We start from the raw sequence: 27,298 nt of genomic DNA on the forward strand, positions 1-27,298 counted from the left end.
TACTGCCATTTATTGAGGGCTCACTGTGCCAGGCATTCTGCCTGCATCATTTCCCTTAATCCTGTAACTGCCAGGAGGGAGGGGATGGAGGTGGTTGTGACTTCCTCATGTGGAGCTGGGAGGTGAGCTCAGTTCTGCATGGTTTCGGAGTCTTGATGCCATACTTCTCCAGCAGCTTCCGAACGTGTCTCTTCTTACCTGCCACTAGAGATTTAACTAAAAAGCCCACGGAGATAGATTGAACTCAAAATGTAAGGGCATGGTAAGAGACACCAAAAATGGAGTGTACCGAGTCAAGTAACCAAAGATTGCTGCTCACTGGAGGCGTTCAAGCTAAACCATGCATCTCTTGGTGGGGGACTCAGGTGGCAAATGTGACTGGCCATTATACTTTCATTGTGTCATGGATTAGAACATGTTGTCAATCCAATTGGGTGATTCATTCATGGAGCAATGGTAGGTAGAATGTATAGGCTGGGCATTGGTGTTTTGTTTGATTGGCACTGAGAGCTGTGCTGTTATAGTTTTGCGGTTCCTGTGATGTGCCATGCATGATTGGGCTCTGGGGTTTTCCAAAAGTGAGAACTTTAGCACACAGAACTCCCTTGGGAGGGCAGGGAAAACATTCTCCCAATGGAAGATGACAAATTATCCAGTGCCAGTGTCAGGAAAATAGACTGGTGTGTATTGGAGCTTATAGGAGAGCTAAGTTCAATAAAGAAGGAAATAATAATAATGATAATAATTTTTATTATTTTTATTATCTTATGTGTATGAGTGTATTGCTTGCATGTAAGTGCACCCATGTTGTGCAATGCCCAAGGAGATCAGAAGAGGGCATCGGATCTGCTGGAACTGGAGTTATGGACAGCTGTTAGCTACCACGTGGATGCTGAGATTTGAACCCTGGTCCCCTGCAAAAGCAGCCAGTGCTTTTAATCACTGAGCCATTTTTCCAGGTTTTATAATTAAAAAAATATTTTATTTATTATTTTTATTTTTTATGTGTATGAGTGTTATGCCTGCATGTAGGTAAGTGCACCCATGTTGTGCAATGCCCACAGAGGACAGAAGAGGCTGTCGGATCCCCTGGAACTGGAATTATGGGCAGTTGTTAGCTGCCATGTGGGTGCTGAGATTCAAACCCGGATCTTATGCAAGAACAGTCAGTGTTCTTAACTCCTGAGCCATCTCACCAGCCTCTGTAATTATTTTTTAACATTGGAGATGAGTTGAGCATTTGAAGTCTGTGTGGCACTACTTTAGATTGTAGGATGGTGTCATTGAATCACTATACAGAGTGGGCCCAGTGAGAAGACCTTTGAATGGTAAGTACTAGAACAGTGAGTTTCCTGTTTCTACTGAAAACTAACAGGGCTCTGCGAGACTACTTTTTGCTGATGGTTAGAGAAAGAGCAGGGGCACCCTTTCTAATTTGAAAAGCATTTGCCACATGGCTGCTGTGGCTGGAGCTCTGAGGGCTACCTCTAAGGATGAGTAACGATAAGCCTGAAGGAGAGGTTGGGCAGGGCCTACTGGAAGACCACATAGGAAAAATGAATGCACCCAGATCTTGACAAGGTTTAAGATAAAGGAGTGGTGGCAGCTAAGCTGTTGGATGCTTTGTGAGAGAGCTATCAAACCTAGGTAGATGTGTATGTGAAAATCTGGAAATCCCTAAAATTGAAGTCCTTGACAGTGCTTTTCTGGGCTTTGAGAAACATTTGCATGCGGCTACCATGTTATCTTACCTCTTGCTACAGGACCTTCCTTTCCCACTGCTTTTAGTTGCTGAGGAGGGAAAAGACAGGAGTTTGAGTCAAAGACACCAGGCTTTGGCTTTGTCAATTCTCTCACACTTGACTTTTAGAAAAATGGTTCTCCATGTTAGATTTTTCATCTGCAAAATGGGGACTCATATTCTCATTCTGTAGGACATGCGTTGCAGGAATGGAGAAAGAATCCCTGCCAAGGCTGCTGAAATAGCTCTGATAGCAAAATGTTTGCTATGTCAGCATGAGGATTTGAGTTCCATTCCCAGAATGCACATAAACAAACTTTCGTGGTGGTGGTGGTACACTATTATAATATCAGCATTGGGGAGGCAAGGGCCAGTAGATCCTAGAGTTTGTTGACTACACAGTCTAAATGAGTTCCAGGCTAGTGAGAGAGTCTAGTCTCCAAAAAAGGTGGAGGGTAACTGAGGGTAATGACACCTGAGGTTGTCCTCTAACCTCCACATGCATGTACACAGATGTGCACATGCATATTTCCCGTGTGTACCTACATACACAGGAACATGCACACACACAATCCATGTGGAGCTAGGTGTGTTAATGCACACTATAAGCCCAGTACTCAGGAAGATGAGGCTGGAAGATTGAGAGTTTGAGATCAGTGACAGGAGCATTTGTCTCTGCCCGCCTTCATTCCATCCACCTGAATGATTTCTCTTGCTTTCTCCGTGCCCCACATTTTGCTTTGTGCCTTACTCAAGTACTTTCAACTTCCAGAAAACTATCTTTTTCTTATAGGGTCAAATAATTTCTGTTGGTTTAGGGCAAGCTTCTGCATGATTTCTGGGGTGTCTCCCAGGCAGTCAGGCAGGCAGTGGTTTCCTCCCATCCTGTCGTGAACTGGTCAATTTTTGCCTGGTACCATCTCACCTGTGAGCTGCTGGGGGTCAGAGTCCAGGTCTGATTGCTACTCTCCCCATTGCACTGAGCACAATGATCAATCAGCACATAGTGAGTTCCTTGCAGATGGATCTGATATGACTACAAAAAGAGGCTGATGAGCTGATGGCTGCCATTCATTACCTTGGGTTCAGAAACCTGGGAAGAGAAGAAAAGATGGTTTAGGAATGGATGTCAGGCCTTTGGGTACCATTTCCTCAGTAAGGATGCGGGCTGTGATTGCCTGGAGCTGCAGATCCTTGAGACTTAGCACCTCAGGCCTAAATCTGCCTCTTTTAATTACCTCCTTTCCAGGGAACAGGAGACCTTGTTGTCTGACCAAAAGCTGCTAAATATAGCTCCAACCTCCAGGCCTTGTGCACATCTGGCCATAGCACCGCAGTCTGCTATGTCTGTTGATTTGGGGCTCTCCTCAGGGATTCTTTACATTTTAAAGTTTTCATTAGGGACTCTTTTGTGTTTTGCAGCCAGGCAAGAGTGTTGAAAGGCAAAGATTGTTCAGAATTGTATAGGAGTATGACAGGAGGGGTGTTGGGGAGGCTTCGAAGAGGAAAGAAAAGTTTTAAGTGAGGGCCAAGTGACTTACAGAGCCCATTGATCACTCATCATCATTGAGTGGTCTCCAAAAGAGTGTATTTTGTTAGCATTTGCTTAGGAAAGCCCCTTCACATTTGATTCTTATGAACTTGAACACATGCTATTTGTAGTAATTCTCTTAAAAAATGTTATTTATTTATTTGTTTGTTTGTCTGTTGAGACAGTGTCTTTCTGTAACCCCATTTGGCCTGGAACTCTTAAGACCAGGCTGATCGCGATGTCACAGTGATCCACCTGCCTCTGCCTCCCAGGTGCTGGGTTTAAAGAGGTATACCACCATGCCTGGCCTATTTCTTTTTGTTTTTTTTAAATATCTATTTTCTTTCTTTGTGTGTGTGTGTGTGTGTGTGTGTGTGTGTGTGTGTGTGTGTGTGTGCGCGCGCACACACATATGATACACTCACACACGTACACATACCACAACATGTGTGTGGAAGCCAGAGAGCAATTTTCAGGAGTTGTTTCTCTCCTTCTACCAAGTAGGTTCTGGGAATCAAACTCGGGCCATCGGACTTGGTTGCAAACCCCCTTTACTGTCTGAGCCATCTTTATTTATTTATTTATTTATTATTATTTATTTTTAGGTGTGTGAGTGCTTTGCCTGCATGTATGTAAGTGCACTCATGTCATGCAAGTCAATAATGTTTTATGTTACCTTTGGCATCTTAAAGGCTTATAATGGATCTGTGTATGCACCTGTATATAGTTTGTAGCTGTGACTAAGTCTGCTGTGCTCTGTCTGTGGTTTGTTTGCAGTAAGTTGAAAAAACTGATGACAGGTACATTATGATTTCTAGGTAAACATTGCTCAGTCCAGGGCTAACTCATGTGCTGTGTTTGATCTCCTTTCTAGGGTTCTGTGATCACTACCTTTAAGCCACTCACAGGGACTAAATTTTCCCTTACATCAGAATCTAATAGACCTCAATAGAAATGCTTGACTAGATAAGATTTAACATATATGACAGAATAGCTGAAATCTGGTGGTGGCGAAGGTAGAGAGGCATGAGGGGTGGAAAGGGGGTCAAAATTTGATTAAGATGTATTAAATGAAATGCACAAAATGTAATAAAAATACTAAAAATGAAAAAAAATCTAATAGATCTTTCTAACTTTCCTCTAGTTCTTCAGAAGCACCCTGAATTTTTGTTTTAATTCTATAATGAGCCTACTAGTTATTATTATGCCTTCTTTATTTTCCTGAAATTTGAGTTTGGTTTTTTTTTTTTTTTTTTTTTTTTTTGTTGTTGTTGTTGTTAAGGAAAAAAAAATCAAGCATTTTTACTGTATCTATTGTGTCTTTTGACTTTTTAATTATTCTCTTCTCTGCTTGGAATCTTTTCTGTTTCCATCCATTTTTTTTCCTCTGTTTTTCACCCATTATTCCCTTATCCTGTACAGATTTCTCATATTTGGGCCAAAATTTCTTATGCCATGCAGAACTCCTACCCCAGGAGATTCAGATTATCTCTTGTGTGACTTTTCCTGGTGAGTATGAACAAATGCCTGTTCACTGCAGATGGGGCATTGATGAAAGACCAAAGAAGCAATTCTGGGAAACCTAGCTTCATGGAGCAATGAGCTTATTGGGTTGTGTACAGGAACCTGGGTGATGAGCTACTTAGATGAGCATGGGTGACCTATCACTGTCACCCCATCATGGTTGAAGACTCACAGAAGGATGTCTCTGGATATTCCTGCCCGACTTGTAGGCAGCTCCACCAGAGTCTCCTGTTCCCAAGCAAATGTTTAATGCTTATATCACCTTGTGAGTGACTTTGCGAATCTTGTTACTTTCTGAGCTTCTTGAGCTTTCTAAGTGAATAGGAGCTCCCCCCACCCCCTTCCAATAGGGAATTTGGAGGAAGTAGTCACATGACATCTCCTTTTCAACAGAGAAGAAAACAGACTTATGGACCGCACTGCAAGGGGCACTGGGCTGAACTGTAACAGGAGTACTGTCCACGGCATATCTCCTTTTATTTAGACACCATCATCTTTATAGTCTCAGAAACCTCTTGGCTGTCATCCAGGTGTCCTTGTGTGTGTCATTATTTCTGTAAAGAAGGTATACTAAATTATTGTTCACTGGCTTTTTCTCACTCTTCTTATTAAGCAGTTTCATTTGCTTCTCTTTTTTCCCTCCACTGAATGCTTATAAACATTTCCAGCATCTTTTACGATTCTCACACATTCATAATGGCCATTCTCCTGTGGTGCCAAGTGGATGTACTGCTTTTTACATATCACGCGATAAGGGTTGTTGATTATCCGCTGTTACCAGTAACACTGTAATGAACATTTTTGTGCAGAGAGCCTTTGTTATTACTCTATTTCACAAGAGTACCTTTTGTATTATGTTTGGATACCTAGCTCACTGAATGTGATTGTGGTAGGTTTTAGAAGTGGCATTTCTAAATGCCATTTCACCTGGTATTTCTCATTTAAGACTTTTATTTTTGAAAGGAACGATAGGCACTGGGAGAACAGCACCCGAATCAGTACATTTTGTTTTCTTGGCAGCCTTAGGAAGATAGATGTAACTTCCTGCCATCCCTGTACTGCCTAGCAATCCCCAGGTCTCACTTATTTTTAAGGAGTCAGCAGGGCAGCTTATGTACCATAAATTAGACCCAAGATGCTCTTTTTTACCTCCAGACTTGGTGTAATAATTTTTTGGCCAAGTATATTTCACCGTTGGCATCTCCAACTAGATCACCACCCAAAATTGCTGGAATCATTTCCCAGTGACTTTTGGAAAAATCAGATTCATTCTTAGAAATGAAAGAGGTACTTTCATTCAGAATATTCTACAAGATCTAGAACTGCATTTGCACATGGCACAACCAGAAGGAACTCAAGGAAGGGCAAGCTATTAGAATAAACAGACTGCTGAAGAAATCTATGGTCCTGGGAAGTGTATGTTTTGATGCACTGAAGACGCTGTCTTAGTATTTTTTTTTTTTTTACTATTTTATTTATTTTTATTTTATGTGTATGAGTGTATTACCTGCATGTGTGTGAGTGCACCCGTGTTGTGCAATGCTGCAGAGATCAGAAGAGGGCTTCCGATTCCCCTGGAACTGGAGTTAAGGACGGTTCGTAGCCACCATGTGGGTGCTGGGAATCGAACTTGGGTCCTCTGCAAGAGCAGTCAGTGCTCTTAGCCGCTGAGCCATCTCTCCAGCCCCTGTCTTAGTATTTTATTGCTACCCTACAGTATTGTATTATGAAACTTCATCAGTCTGGCAACTTTTACTGTATGGTTACTTATGACATCTGAATGATATAATTACACAAAAATGGTACCATGTTAACTCATTGATGAACACTGACCACTGAAGAATATATACCCAGTTGCACTGGGCAAAAATCCTGAGCTTAGTGACTCACAGTCTAGTAATTTTAGATACTGGGTGATAAGTTGATTGGATGTTATGATGAGACACATACAGCTTGGAGAGAATGTGTCCCAATAGTCCTATTTTGACATGAGACATGGCTAGCATGGGAGAGGGACTCACTCACAGGTAAGTAATGACTATTAGAACAAGCACTGGACTCCATATCTCCCTGTTTCTAGTCCAGAGTTCTTGTAGCAAATCTTATAATTTTCATTTTATTTATTTGTTTTCATTTTCTGTATGAGTGTTTTGCCCATGTACGTAAGCATACCAAATGTGTACAGTGCCTGTTGAAGACAAAAGAAGGTCTTGGATCCCCTGAAACTGGAGTTAGGGATGGTTGTTAGCTGCCATGTGGGTGCTGAGAATTGAGCCCCAGTCCTCTGCAGGAGCAGACAGTGCTCTTAACCACTGAGCCATCTCTCCAGCCCACAAATCTTGTAATTTAAAATGTTGGAAGCTTTACTTCCAGCTTTTCTCTGTGTAAACTCTATTTTTTAAGATGGGAATTAGAAAAATTTTTCATCATTTGAAAGGTGCAATACATTTAGTGATGGGGAGAAGACATTTGCCTGGAATGGCATTAGGACGAAGCAGGCATATACCGAATGCTTACCTTGTGTGGAATGTGGGATTATATACTTTTACTTTCAAAAGCATTCTGCATTTTAAGGAGGAGGAGGAGGATGAGGCAAGAGGCGGATCTCATATCTCAGAGACACAAGGACTAAATTCTGAGATGAGGGAAGGTGGTAGGAGGGGCTCTTTGTAAGGACATAATTGTTGTTTCTGATACTGGGGAGTTTGGGGGGTTATTTTATTTAAGAAACCTCCATTCTCTGGAACACAGATTTGACATTTATAAAATAAGATAACGTCTTGGACTCTGTAGAATCTTCTGCTCTGAGTTTCATAACTTTGTGGTTCTGCATTATGCCCCATGTCCAAGATAAGTTGGAGGAAAAAATAAGTCAAAAGGACCTTGCTGAATCAGTACCAGCATCACCTGCCTCAGTCTGGCTGGGAAGTAGGTCAGATCGTGGCAGACATGAGAATGTGGTTGGCTCCAGCTGTGAGCTCTGTCCTTTGTAGACACCTGCCTCAGAAAGGCAGGAGGGAGTGACAGTGCGAAGGGGAGAAGGGCAAACTTGTAGCTCCAGGTGCTGCAGAGGAGGAGTGCTGATTGATAGGCAAAGGAGCCCTTTGGGGATGGCAGGGCATGGGTGGAGAAGGGGAGTGGCAGGCATATTCTGAGTACTTACCTTCTGTGCTCATACACTTTTGCTTCTCTCAAAACCAGTGGGATCCTGGATTTAAAGAAGGGAAGGTTGAGGCATGGGGAGATCTAGTTACTGGTCTATGGTTCTGTTGCTGGTAACGGAAGGAAGGAGTTAACATTGGCTTCGTATGCTTGTGTCACCTCCGTTAGAACAGAGGTGCTGTTCTAGAGGTGCTGGGCTTAGCAATGAGGGAGACAGGCAGAGTCCAGGGCCTCTTATTGCTTCAAATCTAGGTGGCGAGATAGACAAGAAACAGGTAATGAAATATTCCAGACACAGTGAGCATGCTAAGCAACACAATGCAGCAGCTTTAAGAGGTGATAGTTTGCATACTGTGCTTTTGCTTCCTACTCCGTGAGATTGGGCGTGGAGATGCATTGGCCTGAGGAAGCCAAAATGCTGAGATTCCTGGGGCTAGAATTTAGCCCTGGTCATAAGATGAACTAGCTGTGTGGCTTGATCAAGTCATCTCCCTGTCATGTTAACATTACTGTATGATGGAGGTGAAGTGGCTTAGTCTAATGTGCAACCATTTAGAAAATCTTAATTATCAAAGAAGTGCTTTGCTTACTTTTCAAAGGGATAGGTAGCCTTCTGTGTGCTTGGAGAAAACAACTGTTTCCTTTGGTTATTTTTCTTCCTGGAATGAGGTCAAGAATGAGGATCCAAGTCTTGGGAGAGTCTGGATTTTATTGGTGGCAGTAGAGGACCTTTGGAGGTGCTCCAGCAAAGAGCCGGCCTTTTAGTTGAAAGGAGATGAGGATAGGTTAGAGGGGCCCCAGTTTGGAGTCATGAAGGTGAATTGAATAATGGGGAGAGCCTGGAGTCAAACTGGATCTGACATCATAGTTGTATACATGGGGCAGCTGATGAGTTGGTGAACACACATTTTTGGGGCTTTCGGTTTGCTGGGCTGTTGTTGAACGAGAAGGTGCAGGATGCACTGAACCAGTTTACATCTGCTGTGCCCTTGCCATGTCCTGAGTGCCCTGGATGCCTGGGAGTTATGCACTTCTAGACGCCAAAGAACTTTCCATGTACAGTTAATCAACATTCTGTTTAGTATATGAGCTATCTATGTAGATAGAGTTAGTTTTGAAGTCTGTGATACTCTGTACCAAATATTACCAGTTCTGCCAGGCGGAACCTTGCTGGTGTGTGGAGGCTCAAGGGGTCCTAAGGGAGTTGCTGGGAAAATTAGGATGGTGGTACGATTCTTTATAGTCACAAAACAGAAATATATATAAAACCAATGTGTAAGGAAATATCTAGATATTTTAGTAAGAAGTGTCTATGTTCTGATTAGTATCAGTCTTGAATGGTATCTTTCTCAATAGGGTCATCAGTATAATAGATGTAAGGCACAGAAAAGGGAATGACTGGGAAGGTTTCATGGGGTTGATGATATCTGAGTTGGATTTTTAAATAAGAACAGTTCAGTATAATAAACATACTCCTCTCTTTCCCCCTTTCTCTCTGTTACACACACACACACACACACACACAGAGTCTTTTCAGGAGGAAAAGAGATTGAGCAAGAAACAGAGTTGTAGTGAAAGACCAAACATTACAGGATCTGAGCTCAGGTAATTTTGAATGTAGTAGTGACCACTAACAGAGCAGGGAAGGAAGAAAGAAAAGCACCACATCCATTTTATCCTTTCCGTGGGAAGGGAACAACCTAGAGAAGGAGGTGGATGAGGTGGTATTTATTTTTGTTCTAAATAATAGCTATCAGCATTAGGTGTTAAGCAGTTTGCAAGTATTTATCTAATCTTGGAGCAGTCTTCATCCTTCATTTATTTTATAGGTTAGGAGATCAGAACCCAGTAAGTTTGAGTGCCTTGCACAAAGTCACACAATGGTAGGAACAGAATTTGAGCTCAGGTTTTGTTTGACTACAAAGCCTGAATGTTCCACCCCCCAATACCGTATTGCCTCTTTATCATCAATTTGTGTGTCATCTATGAAGAACAAGTCTTTTCCTTCCTGGAAAAAAAGCATTAACTGTTTTGTTAAACTGCATTGTCTTTTTCTACAAAAAAGTGTCAATAGATTTTGCTTTAAGTATTGGTAGTACTTAGGGAAGAACAAGCCCCGGTTCTAGGGCTTAACAGTGTCTTCTGTAAGACTGTTCCTGAGGGACTGGATGGTTCAGTCTCTCTCTCCTCTCTGTCCCCAAGACTTGACCTTCACTCTTTTGAGACAATATCATTTTGCAAAACAGAAGATATTGATCACATGGATGCTATGTATTCCTGATCTTACGATGGGACTTTGCAGAAGTCAATAACATGGTTTCTGGTTAAGATTTGGCCTCTCCTATGATCACTGTAGGGAGAGAATGCTGACTGTGTGCTAGTCTGCACACTCTTCGTATTTCTTGCTGTACTTTTATTAAGTGACTGTTCTGCTACCCTCCTACCCCTAACAAGAAAAACAAGAAAACAAAAGCAGCTGAGAGACAGTATCGTACCATGGTGAAGAACATAGACCCTAAGTCAGACGGGCTAGATTTGGGTCCCAGCTTTGCCACTGTCTGGCTATGTGCCTACTTTGGCCTGTTTCCTCACCTGTAGATTGGGCACAGTGGTAAAGATAGCTGCTTCACAGGTCTGTTGGGAAGGTGGAAAAAGCTAGTATTTCTGAAGGATGTAGAAATCCACCTAGGCTATAATAAGTACCATATATGTGTTAAACAACAAAGTTTCACGGACAGGCCCTGTCTTGTACTGCCCTTTTGTGATGCTGTATACTATTGCATTCTGCTTTTTGTTGAATCCTGGCAAGTTAGAGCATAACTCTGGATACTGCTGTGTGGTCAGATACAAAAGGGCGACATGTGCACACATGTGGTCTGCTGGAGGCTGCTTGTGATGACTGCTTTGCCAAAAGAATTTCACTGGCTCTGGAAAATGTATGGGTGAGGAATACCAAGTAGAACAAGAATTTTCTCTTGCTGTTAGAGCAGAATTTGGATTAAATGGCACTTGGAGCTGAGTTTATTTTTTAAATTTTCCAGGTGTTACTCTCTGCAACCTATGCAGCAATAGTTTTATCTGGCTGGATCAGTCATTGGGCAATTTTTAATTTGCTTTTTTTTTTTAAGATCAGAGTTCACAAAAAGGGAAACAACAAAAGATTTGCACTCCATCTGATGGGATCTGTAGCTCAGCTTTACCACCCACATGCTGGCTTCCATCTTTAGGCCTTCAGTTTCTCTTGTTGACATTTTTTTCTCCCCTGATAACATTAGGATACTAGACACAGATGAGCTCCTCTATTTGTCTTTGAATGACCCTCATCCTTGGGTAGCTAGTTGTGGAGTATTGAAGGAAGGGTTTTTGGTTAAGGCTGTAGCTGGTGACCTTGGTTAGTAAAATTATTATATCAACCATTTTATGTTAGTCTCCATTTGATGGTTGTGCCTCTGAGAGGTCGTCATTTCAGTTTTACACATTTTCGGTTACCCAGACTCCTTCAGGGTGTCATGCATAATATGAAACAGAATGGAGCCAAATGGTCACCACACACAAGCTGTATGGGGTGAAGATACACTGTGACCACTAGGCTACAGGTGACATCCTTGCCATATAGGACACTTTGTCTCTGTGCAAATGCAGCTGAGCCCATACTCTTGCTGTGTCCTGCTGACTGTTTTCTTGTCTCTGAAGGTAAGCTCAGTCCAGTTCTGTGAAGCCCAAGTGTGATGACATGGAAAAGTTGGTTACGTTTTCCCTAGGAAAATCAATGACTGTGATTTCTGTGGAATTTAGAGGGAAGTATAGTAATGGTGGTTGTTAAAATACCAATTTAAATTGGGAATGGTGGCATACCACTTTGATCCCAGCTCTTGGGAGGCAGAGGCAGGCAGATCTCTCAGATCAAGTCTGGCCTGCTCTACATAGTTCCAGGCCAGCTGGGACTACAGGGAAACCTTGTTTGAAAAAAAAACCTAAACAGCCGGGTGTGGTGGTGCACTCCTTTAGTCCCAGCACTTTGGGAGGCAGAAGCAGGCAGATCTCTGTGAGTTCAAGGGCAGCCTGATCTACATAGTGAGTTCCAGGACAGCTGGGGCTACAGGGAGACCCTGTCTCAAAAAGACTGGAAAAAAAAAAACCTAAACAAACAACAACAATAACAACAAAAAGCCCAGGTTAACATAGCCCAGAGTTTTATTTCTTTGCATCTATATGTACGCATGCAGATATGATTTATGTTTATGGTGTTCTAAACACCTATGGTTTGCATTTATAATGGGGGCTACTTCTAGGTTCTGCGTTATTTCTGAATAGTACTTTTATATTTTCACATTTCATATAAGCTTTATGGGAGCCTGTGAAACATACAGAGTTGGAGTTTTATACCGACTTTGTGTTAAGGAAAACAGATTCATTGAGAAGTAAAGTTTTTTTCTGAGATCTATGTGCATGGTAGTTCTTTTGAGTGCTGTTTGATAGAACTGTTTTACCACCCTTCCACTCTCTCCCAAAAGAGATTGACAACATTTATTATTTTTAAAAGAAGAAGGAATGGAAATTATGCTGCTAATGTTAACATTAAGCTATATCAAGATTTTGCACTTAATATAGCCTAAGATTGGAAACTTAAAGTATAGTTGATTGAGGGAAGATAGCTGTGGAAAAGTCACTGAGTTTCTCAATGAAATCACAACACATCTCTTCTGTCCATCCTTCTACTTATCCATCTGTCCGTTTTTCATCATATTTTGAAGAATGAAGAGTGGGCCAGGTACCATGCTGAGCTCAATTTATCCACAGTAAATCAGAACGGCATGTGGCAGTTGAAAATGTAAAGTGGCGAACTCACATTGACATGTGCTGTCAATGCAAAATGGTCATCAGATTACAAAAGCTTAGTACAAAAAAGATGTAAAATAGTTTATTAATAAATTTTATTATTTTGATCACTTCTTAAAATATTTTGAATATGTTGGAATAAATGAGATAGGCTATTAAAATTAATCTGTTTTCTTAACTTTTCAAACTTGTGACTGCTAGGAAATTGACAGTTATTGTGTAGTGCCTAGCCTCCTGGACAAGCCTGGTCTAGAAGCTTGTCTGGTAGGGATGGGAAGTTCATGTGGTATGCCCTTCTTTGAGTTTGCCACCCCCCCTTTTTTCCCTACATTTGTGGTTATCTGGTTTTTTGCCTCTGATGCTCCAGATTTATGTATGAGACCTGAGGGAGCTAGAAAAATGATTGCTCAGTGGTTAAGAGCTCATACCACCCTTGTAGAGGACCTGAGTTCGATTCTCAGCACCCATTTCAGGTGACTCACAACCATCTCTAACTCTAGCTCCAGGAGGATCTGAAACTTTTGGTCTCTGGAGGCACTGGCACCCACATGCACGTACCTACATACAGGCCCACATACATACACACATAATTACAAATAATAAAATAAATTTTTTTCAAGAGAGAGACTTCAGACTCAGCATGTCTTTGAACATAGTCACTCTGGAAAGCAATCTGCCATCTAGCTGCAGAGTCACCCAATCTTGAAAACTGTGACCCTTGATGCTTCTTCCTCTTCCTTCCTGGCATTGCATTGAGTCAGCTGTGTGGCTACTCCCTCCCACCTTCCTCTAACTTCAGTGACCCTCCTCAACTCTGGCCCCTCTTATCTTCAGGAGGGTGTCTGCGTTCTCAACTGGCTTTTCCCCCCTCTGTTTTCACTCTGTTAGATTGCATTCTCTGTTCTTCCAGAGTGGAACTGTGAGCTTACAAATCTCTGTATGCTGTCTCTAGTTTCCCAAGTCTCTGATGATGTCTTCATTCAGGGTAAAATCCAAAGTCTTTTGCATGTAATAAAAGGGAAAAGAAGCAGTAGAAAGAGGCTGTGGGCTATTTGGCCCCTGCTTCCCCCCATCGTCATCTTACTAAGCTCCAAGGCAACGCCATGCTCCAGACGTATACCTGGATTCTGTGTAACCTCTATGACTTAATACTTACTGTTTTCTTGTCTGAAACAATGCTCTGCTGCCCACTTAATTTAGGTTCCCAGTACCTTTTAAGACTTCTCTCATACCACCTCTGACCTAGTTTATCTCTACTTCCTCCATGTTAGGCAGTGTGTTGAACTTGGCGGGCTTTCCTTGAGGGGAAGGGCCATACTTTTCATTTCTGTATTCTCAAGTCCAAAATAGGTGAACACTAGATATTTGTTGAGCAAATAAATGCTGAAGAATAAAGAGTAGAGGTACAGCCTTGTAGGAATTATGGTGGGAATTCCAGTGGGGTAGGAATGTGAATGGGCAGAGTCGAGGGGAGGTGACTCTTGAGCTTGGCCTTGGTGGCACGGGGAGGTACAGAGGAGAGCCTTGTGGCCATCATCAGTGTCTTGTGTTCTGTAGGAAACAAAGGTTTTACAAAGGCCTGCCATCTGGTCAGCACTGTCCTCTGTAGTAAAATAAGGATGGTCAGCCTAGGAGTCTGTTTGCGCTACTGTCTGCTCTCTGCCCCTGAGCTGTGTTACACAACTCAGGAGTGCTTCATTCCTCAGCACAGAGCTGGCACAGCAGGCAGGCACCTCAGCCCTTGGTGTGAGCTGCCTTGGAGGAAAGAAATCAGGAATGGCTGCTTGCATTTGCATCTTTACTTCTCCTATGGAGCCACCTTTTTGGGCAGCAGAGAGGTGACCTCAGCAGCCAGAGACAGGAAACAGTGAAATGAGTCATGAGTCATTGCAGGCCCTAATGAGGTGCGTTGAGAGACCCTTCCTGAGAGTGAGGGTCAGGCGAGGTCGTGCTTTGCCTGGGGTGAATTTTGCCTTGGGGCTTGGTTGGCACTAGAGCTGAGCCGAGCTAATTTTACCCACAGGAGCTGACTGTGCTGAAAGACAGGGCTTCTGACATTGGCTTTATCATCTTGCTATGCCCAGAGGTACAGCCCTGGTATGTCTGGGCTGCTTTTCCCCTTTCCAGTTAAATGCATTTTTTCCATTATATGTGCTGTGGGGAAGCAGGATGTGAAGAGCTTTGGGTTTGGGTGGAAGCTGTGTAGGTGGATTTGGATCTGACCTCTTCCCCTTGTATACACACACACACACCTGACCTTGGATAAGTTTTACATTTCCTGGGAGTCTTTGTTTTCTGGTTTGTAAGATAGGAGTATATCTCTGTCCTCAGACTGCTCCAAGATTTACACAGTTGTTGACATTAGTAAATGATTGCTGGGTACAGTACTGCTGAAGGTGTCATTCTGTCCCTCTTCTACATATAAGGAAACATATGTATGAGGAGATTAGGCAACTTGTTCCAGGACACTAGCAAGTCCTGACATAACTAGGAATTGAACCCAAGCCAGAGATTCCAGGGCCTATACTCCTGGCCTCTGGAGCTTGCAGCCTGGAGATGATAGCACCTTTTTTGCTGTCTCTGTAGCATGGGCTTAGTGTTTTCTACCTGCATGCTATGTCTGAGACCTTCAGTCTCTTGCTGATAGGAGAGCAGGATGGTAATAGTGCTGTAGTGCAGACATGGTCACACTAGCAGGTGAAAGTGCTGGGTCAGCTGCTAGGGACTAAGGTGGCTATGTTTTAGTATCTGACGTTGCAGATGCTGAGGGAAGTGCCCCTCGACCATTCTGTTCTCTCATCTTCACAAGCCCTTGAGCAATCAGCCCTCCCATCTGACAGAGGAAGAAACGGACCTGGAGACGCTATATTCCTCAGTATACTTATTAGGTAGGCAGAGCTGATCAAGGCTGCTCAGTCTCTATTTATGTTTATCTTTGTTTTCTCCATTAACTATGCTGCTTCTCAGAGTTACTATAACAAAACCCATACCCTCTTTTCGACCACCAGTGAAAACCCAAGAAACCAGTGTCCATGGAAGATGCCATCATTAGTGGAAGAAGGCAGATCTGAATGGCTAGAACAGGGTCCAGATGAAGCTAAAAGAATAAGCAGAGCTTTGTTCCTGTTGATTATTGTTGCATAACAAATTATCTGCAAACATAGTGGCATGCAACAATCATTTATGCTCATGGATTTTCTGAGTTCAGAATTTGGGCATTGGGGGCTGGAGAGATGGCTCAGTGGTTAGGAACACTTGCTGTTCTTTAAGAGAACCCGTGTCCTATTCCCAACACCCAGATGGTGGCTAATAGCCACCCATAACTTCGGTTCCAGAGGATCCGACACCCTCCTCTGGCCTCTGTGGGCATTGCATGCATGTGGTCCACTTACATACATGCAGGAAAAACACTCGTACATATAAAATAAAAATGGCAAATAAAATGTTTTTAAAGAATTTGGATATAGAAGCTGTGGTATGACTCAGCAGCAGAGCACATGCCTAGAATGTATGAAGTCATGGGGTCAATCCCCAGCACCAAAAATTTTAATAAAACACAATAAAAAAACCCTTACTGAGTTAATTCTCTGGGGCTGGAGAGATGACTCAGTGGTTAAGAATGCTGGCTGTTCTTGCAGAGGACCCAGGTTTGATTCCCAGCACCCACATTGTGGCTAACAACTGTTCATAACTCCAGTTTCAGGAGATCCAGAAGTTATGGTTTCCACAGGCATTGTATGACTTGGGTGTACTTACATATATGCAGTCCAAACATTCATGAACATAAAATAAAAATAAATTAAAAAAAAAAAGGAATTTGAGGCCGGGCGTGGTGGTGCATGCCTTTAATCCCAGCACTCGGGAGGCAGAGGCAGGCAGATCTCTGTGAGTTCGAGGCCAGCCTGGTCTACATAGCGATTTCCAGGTCAGCTGGGGCTACAGGGAGACCCTGTCTCAAAAAGACCAAAAAAAAAAAAAAAAAAAAAGAGGAATTTGATTTTTCTCTACAAGGTCTGGAACCTTTTTTCTATAAGGCCTATGGCCTTGGCTGGAAGATTTGAAGGTTGGGCTATAGTGAATGCCATCATAAGTCACAGGTCAGGATGTCTGCATTGGGGCTGTTGGGTTTGAGAACTCATATAGTCCCAGGGACAATGCAGGTGGGATTAAGCAGCTCCTGTTGAGGCTTCTAAAACTTGTCCTGCTGTCCCCATAGCTGGTGACTGGGCATGGCATTGCCAAAGGCAGAAGCTTTTGACTCGTCCTAGTCCATGGTGTAGTTTAGGAGTAGAAAGGGTGGTGGAAAGATTTAACTTCCCTACCACCTTCATGATCTCATACAAGTACATTAGAGTGATGAAGCCTCATCTTCTAGCTTTGAGGGAGTGTGGGAAATGTAGTTTGGAGCAGTGTGCTTCTGCAGTGCTGCATGAAGTGCACGCACTTTGGGGCATGGAAGTGGACTCTGAGCCAATTGAGAGAATATATGTGCCCCCAACATATTAATTAAAAATTCTCCAGAGTTACTATCCTGAAATACTTAATGTTTATAATTCCTCATAATATTCTAGTAATATAATTAAGTATAATATCAACTATTTAAGTTTATTTATATAACATTAATATGCTTAATATCCCTAAAGAGCAGGCTGTTTTACCTACTTTCAGTTTCTTAATTGCGTTCTCTTTAGTTTTGACAAGAGTGGTTGATTTGCGATTTTCCTGTTCATTTTAATCTCTTCCAAGGATCCATGCTATGACATTGTTGTTGTTTTGACATAATTTGCTCCCAAGCTTTTAAGAAACACCTACTGTGAGTCTGACCGTGAACCTGATTTGACAGTGAAGTGAGAGATTAATCCTGTCTTCTTCCACTGGGAGCCCACACTAGGAAGGAGAATAAGTAAGTCAAGTGTTTAGTAAGAATAGTACAAGATCATGATTGATACTCTAGAGAGCAGACGGCCAAATGTAGGGAGGATGCTCATTCTGACAAGTATAGGAATGAGCGGGTTTTGCAGACCAGTAATTCGGAGTTGGAGGTAGTACCAACTTTTTAAGGAAATCCGAACATGTAGTGGAGTGTTTATTGTCCTATTCCCTGGAGACATGGTCACCATTGGTATTTAGAGGTCATAGCTAAGGGTGCTAGATAGCCTATGATACAGGAGATGCTGCAGATAAATAGCTGACTTTCTCTAAAAGACAATCCTGTTGAAAATTACCAATATGCCTTGAGGGATTCGTAGAATGTGGCCGTTTGGACTGGGGACTACCGGGGTCACAGGGGACCACATAATCCCAGAGTTCCCTCTAAAGCAAGAATGTGTGCTGGGTGGCAGTGGGAGAAGTTTACCCTGGGAATAGAAGCTTGAGTATGGGTTATGGAGAGACTTGGGCTATTAAATAAAATCCTGAGACTTACTGTGTTGTCATTAGAACACCACTTAAGCTACTGGAGCAAGGTCCTTAAGAGCACAGACCTACTTTACCTTACTGCTATGTACTGTGCAAACAAACATCTGTGACGTTTTTGAGTGAATGAACGGCCCAGACAAGTCATGGTTTCCAGGAATTGGTTTAGATATTATCTGTCTTTTACCAGGTCTAGATCTTGTGGTCCTGGGAGAGTCTGGCAGTCAGTTTTGGATTTTTGTAGACTAAACATGGGGCATACTGGCCTGCTACATGGATAATGTGGTGGCCAGGTAGCAGCCATAGGTACCTACACTGAAGAGAGAAGTGGATCTCGTAAGAGTCTTGCAGGAAAGTGGCGTTTTTCCCCTTCTCCCTTGTGGAGCCCTCAAGCCATGATGCATGCCAGGAACATACTGTGTCCTTCGTGTTGATGTTCTTGCATCTTGAGCTTATTATTAAATGCCAATCAAACCAGCAATTTGCTGATGGGGTGCATGTGCTGTGACTATGGCTGCAGTTGTTCTGGGGAGTGACTTGCTAGTCCACATGATGATGGCAGCTACATGGAATTCCCTGTGCTGTTCTGTACTTCCCACTGGATTATTTGACATTCTGATTAATCCTTCTTCCTTCTTCCATGACTTTGAAGGTTGGGCAGGGAAGCTCACGGATGAAACTGATGAAATATGTACAGCATGTAAGGTGACACCTTGTTTCTCTATGGTCTCATTCCCAACATCTTTCTTGGGGAAGGAAAGGGGCATGCAGATTTGTAGGATGACTTAATAAATATTTTTTGGATGAAGAAATTGTGGTTCAAGGAAGGAAAGTGATTTGCCTAGGGGCCTGTAGTGAGCTGGCCTTGGGCCATCACTGCACCCTTTCTAGAAGGATTTTAATTGTACCCTGCTATGGTGGAAAGAGTTCAATGTGCACAGGCTGTGGAGCCAAAGGGTGGCATGTGATTTGTAAGATGGGCACCATGACTATATCTGACAAGTGACAATTTAAAAAGTGAGGCGTGTGAAAAGCTTTGTCACTACAAAGAAATACAGAAAGTCTTTTTGTTTAGATGTGGATGTTTATGGACTGGTAGTTGATTGGTGGGATCATATTTGGTGAAAAGTTAGTTAAGTGAAGATATTGCTGGCCACACTCTAGTCAGAACATTCCCAGGGGGTCATGTGTGCATTGTACGGGAAGAAGATCATGTACTCAGTGACTACTTTGTTCTGTACAGCATCTTAGTTAAGAGGAAGGTGGGGTTGTTCTTAACCCCATCTTCACAAACAAGGAAAGTGAAGTCAGATGACAGATGGAAATTTTCAGGCTACTCAGTTGGTTGTCTGGAAAGGAGGCTGAGATATAAAGACTAATACTTCTTCTGTTCCTGTGTTTTGGAGCAGTATTTTTTTTTAATTTTTTTTCCAGACTTTATTTATTTATTTATTTTGCACCCTTGACTATCTTATCATCTCCGGAATTCTAAGATGACCACAAGTTTCAAAGATTCCAGAGACAAACTTAAGATTTTCAAAAATAAGTTGAGCTGTTAGAGAATTTGGGGCATCAAGTGTGTTTCTCAAACTACTTTTTTTCATTTTTTGAGCATTTTGTGCATACTGTTTGTATGCAGTGAAATATGATCATGAACATCCTCCCCTCAACTTCACCTGTATCCCTAACACTTCCCTTATCTAACTAGGATATGTTGTTTTTTTTAAAAAAAATTTTATAATCTACTAAGTCCATTTAGTGCTACCCATATGTGGATGGATATGGGGCAGCCACTAGAGCACTGGAAACTTCCTAGTGACCATACTCTCACAGAAGAATGATTCTCCCTTCTCTAGCCGCTATCAGTTGCCAGTAGCTCCCCTAAAGGCTGGGAACTGAATATCATTTCCCCCATCTGTGTTGGATTTTTGGCTGGCTTGATTTTGTGCAAGTCTTATGCAAGTAGCCATTGATGGTGTGAGTTAATGAGTGCAATGGCCCTGTCACGTCCAGAGCACAGCATTTCACAGCTCCCCACCCCATCCTTCAGCTCCTGTATTTCTCTGCCTCTCTCACACTGTTTTTTACTGCTGTCATTCTGTTTGTTTGGGTCGAACATGTTCATAAGAACACGTCCACAGGGCGTGCACCCTGGATATGGTTATGTGCTTTTCCATTTATGGATGGGATAATCATGGTATAGCGTTTATTATAGTATTCTGCTGAATAACTCATTGAACTAATTCATTTTCATAAAAGCCATTTTAGATCTACAATAATATTTTCCCTTTTGCAGATGAGAAAATGGGGTTTAGAAAACGCAGGTCCTAGATGGATTCTTGCCCAAATTTTTAATTTGAGACTTCTTTTTCCTGTGCTATACACTGTACATATTGAATATTGCCTTTACACAAGTAAAAGTGCAAAGCTCTTAAAGAGGTTCCTCTCAGACCTGGAAGTTACAGAAGTCAGAGCTAGAGAGTAATTTAAAAAGCTCAGGTGACTTACAGTTTTCTAGCTGTTCTCAGCCATTCTCATCTAACCTTAGGAAACTCCACTGTGGCCTTGGAGTTGGGATCGGAAAGAACAGAGAAGCTGGAGGAAGTAGAGGGGGAGCGGGAGGGCTGAAGCCTGCTGGTGGCTTTGGTTTTCCCTATTTTATAAGCTAAATGCCTCAAAGCATTCACTTAGAGGAAAAGTTCTGCTGCTAGATAAAAGGTTGAAAACTACTGTGGTAGCCTAACAACTCTTTAGGAAGGCCACAAAACAGTGGCTTAGCATAGCTGCAAGCTGTGAGGGTCCCAGGGTTAGATACTCCCAGTCTGGCCCTTCCTTGAGTCTCTGACACTTTGTTGAAAGCAGCTCTTTTAACTCATATTTGTATTTTGGTGGGGCATGACTGTTTTCCTTTTTCAAGGAAATATTTGACTTGCCCGTCCCCGTGAGGCCTTTGGAGCTGCAGCTGGAGGTTCAGGGTCCTTTAGCACTAGGAGTGGCTGCAGAACCCTCAGGCTGTCCTGTTCACACTGACCTTGAACTGTGTCTATCAACCTGGCTAGGTCTTCCCTTTGGACCCAGGCACCCTTGCTTAGATTGTTTTAATTCCTGTCTAGGAAGCAGAGAAATGTAATATATAGGCCAGTATTTTATTACCTTTATGGCACAACCTTCTAAGACAGTGTGTATCTAAGTACACACAATGAGTGTTCTCTTTGCAGTGTTACTGATAACAAAACTGTTCTCAACTACTTTGGAAGATAACTATGCTATATATTAGTATGCATGTTTGTTGTGTGGAGTGTATATCACTTCATAGATGTGAGAAGGGTAGAGTCTGCTCAATAGGAAAGAAGGTAGTGATAGGGCAAGATAGTCTAGAGTTTAAGGCTGTACTGAGAATAAGTTAGTACTGACTTCTTGTATTTGCCATCTCTGAGTTTTGAACATTTTATTTTGTCTTTATTTCCTTCTCTATAATATTGGGGCAAAAGTGCCTAGCTCATAGGGTTGTTACTATAGTTAAATGAGATAATGCATATACATACCTATTCCTAGCTCATAGGTTATTTGAGGTAATGTATACATATACCTATTCCATACACACGGTTATGTGTCTATAAAACCTTCTTAGTACAATGCCTGACAGTTAACTGTCATCCCATTATAGTTATTGCTACTAGTATTTGGCAGTAGGAGCCAAAGAACTTATTGTTTTTTATATTTTATTATTTTTATTTTATGTGTATGAATATATGCCTGCATGTATATGAGTGCACCCATGTTGTGCAATGCCACGGAGGTCAGAAGAGGGCTTCGGATTCCCCTGGAACTGGAGTTAAGGACAGTTCATAGTTGCCATGTGGGTGCTGGGACTCGAACCTGGGTCCCCTGTAAGAGCAGTCAGTGCTCTTAACCGCTGAGCCACCTCTCCAGTCTAAGAACTTATTTTTTTAAAAACATCATCTTTGGGGCTGAAGAGCTGGTGCAGAAGTTAAAGGTTTAGGCTTACAACCAAACTGACAAATAATTTCATCATTGGTATGATCAGAGCTTTGCTTTTCAGAAACAAAAGCTAACACAAAAAATAAAACAAAAACAAAAACCCACTCTGCTTTTAGCCCATAACAGTTGTTTTCACTCACCTTTCTGAGTTACCTCTGTTTATTACCACCTCTCTGGACATCTTTACCAGTGGCCTGTATACCCTGTAACTTGCTCTAGGCATATCTTCTTACTGTTTGGTTCAAACCTTTCCTTTTATCTAGATTTTTCTTTGCACCTTCATGGCTGTTTTCTGCCCCAACCTCTTTTAATACTCCATCCTACATCTAACCCAGTCATTGGGAAGGAAATCTAGGAGATGACAAAAGACAAACGAGAAAATATTCAAGCACTGAGCTTTTTGCTCATCAGCTTCGGGGATGGATTTCTGGGGAATATACAGTCACTCCATACATGACAGTGAGGACTTTTTTCTTTGCAGGACCCGAACAGAATCCTGACAACTAGTGTGTTGGGAGAGGCTTGACAGGGAGGCAGACCTGAGACTCAGCAGCTTGGGACCCCCTGGCCAGGGTGATCTCCAGCAAGACTTCTGGTATGTAAAGGAACCTGATCTGTTGTCTCACCCTGAGGCTGGCTGCAGGCTGTTTGGGATGCCAGAATTACAGGTGGAGCCTTTATGAGCTGGACTGAGAGGTTTAATGGGTTGGAGATCCCTGTCATTTTGGTATCTGCAACTTGAAATATCTTGTGCCCTTGATTAATTCATGCTTGGATGCTTCCTCGGTGCTCTTTGGTAAATGGCTCCTTACTGCACATTTATTTCCCCATGGGCTTATCTCAGTGAGACTGGAGCCTCTGTTTCTAACAACTGCTCCAAGGAAAACATCGAAGGCCACGTTTCCGGAACTGGAGTCTCAGGGGTCTTCCAAACATTCATCTCTATTACCCCCTTTTCGTCCAGCATTTGTTTTTAACTGAAAAGGGAGATTTTGTGTTGAGCTGTCCTGTAGACCTGTGTGTCTTGGAGTTTGAAAGGCTGACAGCTGCTGCTGAGCTTTGAACTGCAAGTGTGAGCAGCATGTAGACATAACTCTATAGAACACAAAATCTTTCTCCCTTAATTCCCAAGGCCTAGCGTTTCTTTGTTTTGTGAATGACCTCACTGCCTTTTGTATTTGTAATGGAATGCATAGTCATTTACAAGTAATCACACAATAATCCCTTACACATTTATAATGCCTTCCCCTTTTCCAGAGGGCTTTTACTCTCATTCTCTCATTTGATCCTTATAACTGCTCTGAGAGGGAAGCAGAGCCACTGCTTTAATCTTTAATTTTCAGGTGTAGAAACTGAGGCTTAGAAAAGGTAAACAGTTTAGGCAGAGGTCACATAGTTGGTCTGGAGCAGAATAAGAACTGGAATCTCAAGGCCTCATGATCCTTTGACCTTTCTGTTGGCATGGCCTCGGGAATACATTTGCCCTCTCAGAGCCTCTGTTTTCCTCTTGGCGCACTGAGTGTTGTATTACTTGCACAGGCAGTTGTGAGTAGGGCTTAAATGAGACTGTCTGGGAAAGCATTTAATGCATGGTGGAACACACTATTACTGTGAAGTATCATTGTTTTTACTACATGAACCTTGAATTCAAGTAGTGCATTTGAACTATGGATGAAAAGAGTACTCCTCCCTCCGTCCTACCTTAAAAAACATCTCTGAGGTGCTAGAATTGTCAGGGCTCATGGCCTTCCAACCCTGTGATGAACAAACTGACCTTGCTGCCCTGTATTGTTATTCTGAGAACTGTGCTGACCTTCGTTTCCTGCAGGGCTCAGTCTTAATGTTCTTTGGGAGCAAGCTTTGGGAGTATCCAAGGGACAGTTTGGGGTCTGGTGGGACTGGCTTCTAGCACTAAGGAATGGGATCCGAATCCCGAGCTTTATCCACTAAAGGGTGGGAATGTGACAAGGGCGGTAGGGTGGAGGTGGACAATTTCCTCTAGAATCTCATTGAACTAAAGAAGTTCACCCACTGGGCCTGGTCATGCAGGACTGGAAGCCCAGCTACTATGAAGTCTGACGCAGGCAGATCTTAAGTTTAAGGCCTGCTTGGGCTACAGAATTAAGTTCAAGCTCAGCCTAGGCAACTTAGTGACACTGTCTCAAAAAGTAAAACGAGGGCTAGAGATGCAGTTCAGTGGTGGAGCACTTGTCTAGTATGCCCAAGGTCCTTGATTCAGTCCTCGATAAAACACAGGCACATGCGTGTTCACGCGCGCGCGCACACACACACACACACACACACACTCTTTATCTGACTGGTTTTATAGGATCCTTCCTTTGAGTCCACAGACTTGCAATGCACATGCTGAATTGGTTACTTTGTAACACATTGGAAAACCCCAAAAAGAATGGATTTCAAGTTGGCAAAAGTTGTATGAAAAGTCAGCAGTGTGCTGTGGTCAGAACAGCGGACCGATTGTGGGCTGAGGTCTTGGATAGCTTCGTTTCTGTATACACAGTCACCTACAAAAATTCCAAACCAATGAGACAAGCATTGGTTGACATGTGGGCAAGAGGTTGAAGGCCAGGGAGCCAGATTTTGGTTCCTTATAAGGAAATCTTGTGTGAATATGGAGTTAGTAGCAGAAGGAGATAAGATCTCTGCCTGATGGGAGACCTCAGGGATGCTATGGGGGGATTCAGGAGCAGTTAGGCCCGGGACAGAGGTGCTCAGCGGCTGCGAGCAAGGGAGAACACATATATGAAGGAAATTTGATGTCCCTTAGCAGATGGGAGATTGGCTTCCAAATATTGTGTGCAAAATGGAGAGTAAATTTGAGTTTTTCGTTCTGATTTTCCTATTTATCCTCAATGCTGGGACCTTTGTCTTGGAGGCTCCCAGCCCATCCCTTGGTAGCATTTTCTGTGAACTATGTCCTTTCCCTTGCAGGCTGCAGTGGTGGGAACTGTGTGCTGAGCTCTGGTTCTGGTGTGTTGGTCCTACTACCTATTTTCATGGTCACTTATATTTGTGTTCATTTATAAAACACATAATAAATATTTGCTTTGTCATATTTGTTAAACTATAAACAAGTTGTCAAAATAAGTGTGGAAAGACTACTTGGACTGAACAAGCAGAAACTTCTTTTTAGAGCACATAGTTGGATGATTTTGGGCTAGCTGCCCAATTTGTAGATAAAAAAATGTAAGCCACTGCAAGAGAACCAACTTGCGCAACATTGTCCAATCATGAGTGACTGGTTTGGGCTTAAGGCTTGAGTCCTATAACTCCCTGACCAGTGCTGTTTGTAGCTTCACAACCAACTGTAAACAAGACCACACCAAGACATTGAGCCACTGGGGAGCTAAGGTATGGTAGTTGGATTTCCTTCTCTGAGCAGTTCCCTGCTGCCTTGCACCTCCATTTCCTCCCAGATCTCATGTCTTTCTCTGGTTCTGTCTCAGTCTTCAGTCACTTTAGACCCTATTCATTCCTGATTGACTTTACTAGTCCAACTCAGTTATAAAACATTTTATAGGACTTTTGGGTTAGAAATAATTTTACAGGGGTCTGGAGAGATGGCTCAACAGTTAAGAACACTAACTACTCTTGCAGAGGACCTGGGTTCGGTTCCCAGCCACCCACATGGCGGGTAACAATCATCCTTAACTCTGGTTCTAGGGATCCAACCCCTTTTTCTGACCTCTGCATTTTAATACTTGCAGGCAAAACATTTGTATATGTAAAGTAAAATAAATTAAAAAAGAAATAATTTTATAAGTTAAACCGACTAATTTGCCTTACCTCACCCAACAACTATGCTCTGCCAATAGTATGGCATTTTTGATCCTGATGTTTGTTCCATGAAGAATCATGCTAAATAGTTCCTAGCCCCCCTCCCCCATCCAGCCTGGAAGTCTGAGAAGAATTGTTTTAGTACCTGTGCTTAACATGATTCAGGTTCTTTTGTGCAGGCATACCACTGAAGATGCTATCTTTTCCCAAGTTAATAAGCTTGTTAACTTATTTTATATTGTGGCATTTTAAAAATAAAAATGCTTGTTATGTGTAGATATTGATAGGTTCTTTATTCAATTTAACCTAAAATGTTCTTTGTATATGTTTTCACACAGTATGCATTCCGTGTTCAGGTGGAGCACATTCTCCCCTCCCCCACCTTTCCCTTATTCCTCTGTCCCACCTCTAGTTAGTTCCATTCTCCTCCCAGGTTAGCTTGTACTCCATGTCATACATACATAAATGAGTTTATATGTCTATGTAAAGTCTAGGAACCACGAGTGCGAGAAAAACATATAACATTTTCCCGAGACTGGCTTGATGCACTTACTATGATTATGTCCAGGGCATCTTTTTTTCCTGCAGATGTGATAGCTTCATTCTTTTTTTATGGCTGAAAAGAAATTCACTGTGTACAAATACTACATTTTTAATCCATGCCTGTGTGCTTGGACTTCTAGGCTGGTTCGATTTCTTAGTTATGGTGAATGTTGCTGCAATAGACATTGATGTTGAACATCAGTGTGATGTTTGTATCTTTGTGGTATGTTGATAGGAATGGTATAGCTGGATCGTGTGGTAATTTGAGTTTTAGCTTTTTGAGGAACCCCCCATACTGCTTTTCATAGGGGCTAGACTAGTTTTTATTCTACCAACAGTGTATACGTTTTCTTTTCTTTTTTTTTTAATCCATATCCTCACCTGCATTTATTGGTACTTTCTTAACAATTGTCATTTTGACTGGGAAAGATAGACTCTCAGTGGAGTTTAGGTCTGCATTTCTCTCATGGTAAAGGATATTAAACGGCTTTTCATAGGTTTATTGACTGCATGTCAGTTTTTGAAAACTGTTCGTTCCTTCAGTCCATTTACTGATTGGGTGGTTTGATTTGTTGTTGCTTCGTTTTTTGAGTTCTTTGTACATTCTAAATGTTAATCCTTTATCAGTTGTATAACTGTTGGTTATTTGTTTCCATTCTAGGCTAGCTCTTTATATTGCAGCATTTTGGATGGTCCCATTCTTAATGTGAACTTTAAGCTTTCCAGCTAGTCACTTCCTTTGC

General features: G+C 42.3%; 1 protein-coding gene across 8 annotated transcripts in view; it reads left to right on the top strand.

Annotated features, from left to right (window-relative positions):
- Positions 1-27,298, top strand: part of Lpp (LIM domain containing preferred translocation partner in lipoma) — a 684,300-nt gene that overhangs the window by 27,193 nt on the left and 629,809 nt on the right. For 5 of the 8 annotated variants that reach the window (XM_029566751.1, XM_017799795.2, XM_029566752.1 and 2 more), the window contains exon 2: positions 22,696-22,809. The exons of 2 other annotated variants lie outside the window; for them this stretch is intronic. The gene's annotated coding sequence lies outside the window, so the exon portion shown is untranslated. Of the gene's footprint in view, positions 1-22,695; positions 22,810-25,498; positions 25,587-27,298 lie in introns of those variants that run through there. One more of the 8 variants, XM_029566750.1, reaches the window with a different exon arrangement.

The sequence above is a fragment of the Nannospalax galili genome, unplaced genomic scaffold (assembly GCF_000622305.1).
Source record: "Nannospalax galili isolate Female #2095 unplaced genomic scaffold, S.galili_v1.0 scaffold559, whole genome shotgun sequence".
Lineage (NCBI taxonomy): Eukaryota > Metazoa > Chordata > Mammalia > Rodentia > Spalacidae > Nannospalax > Nannospalax galili.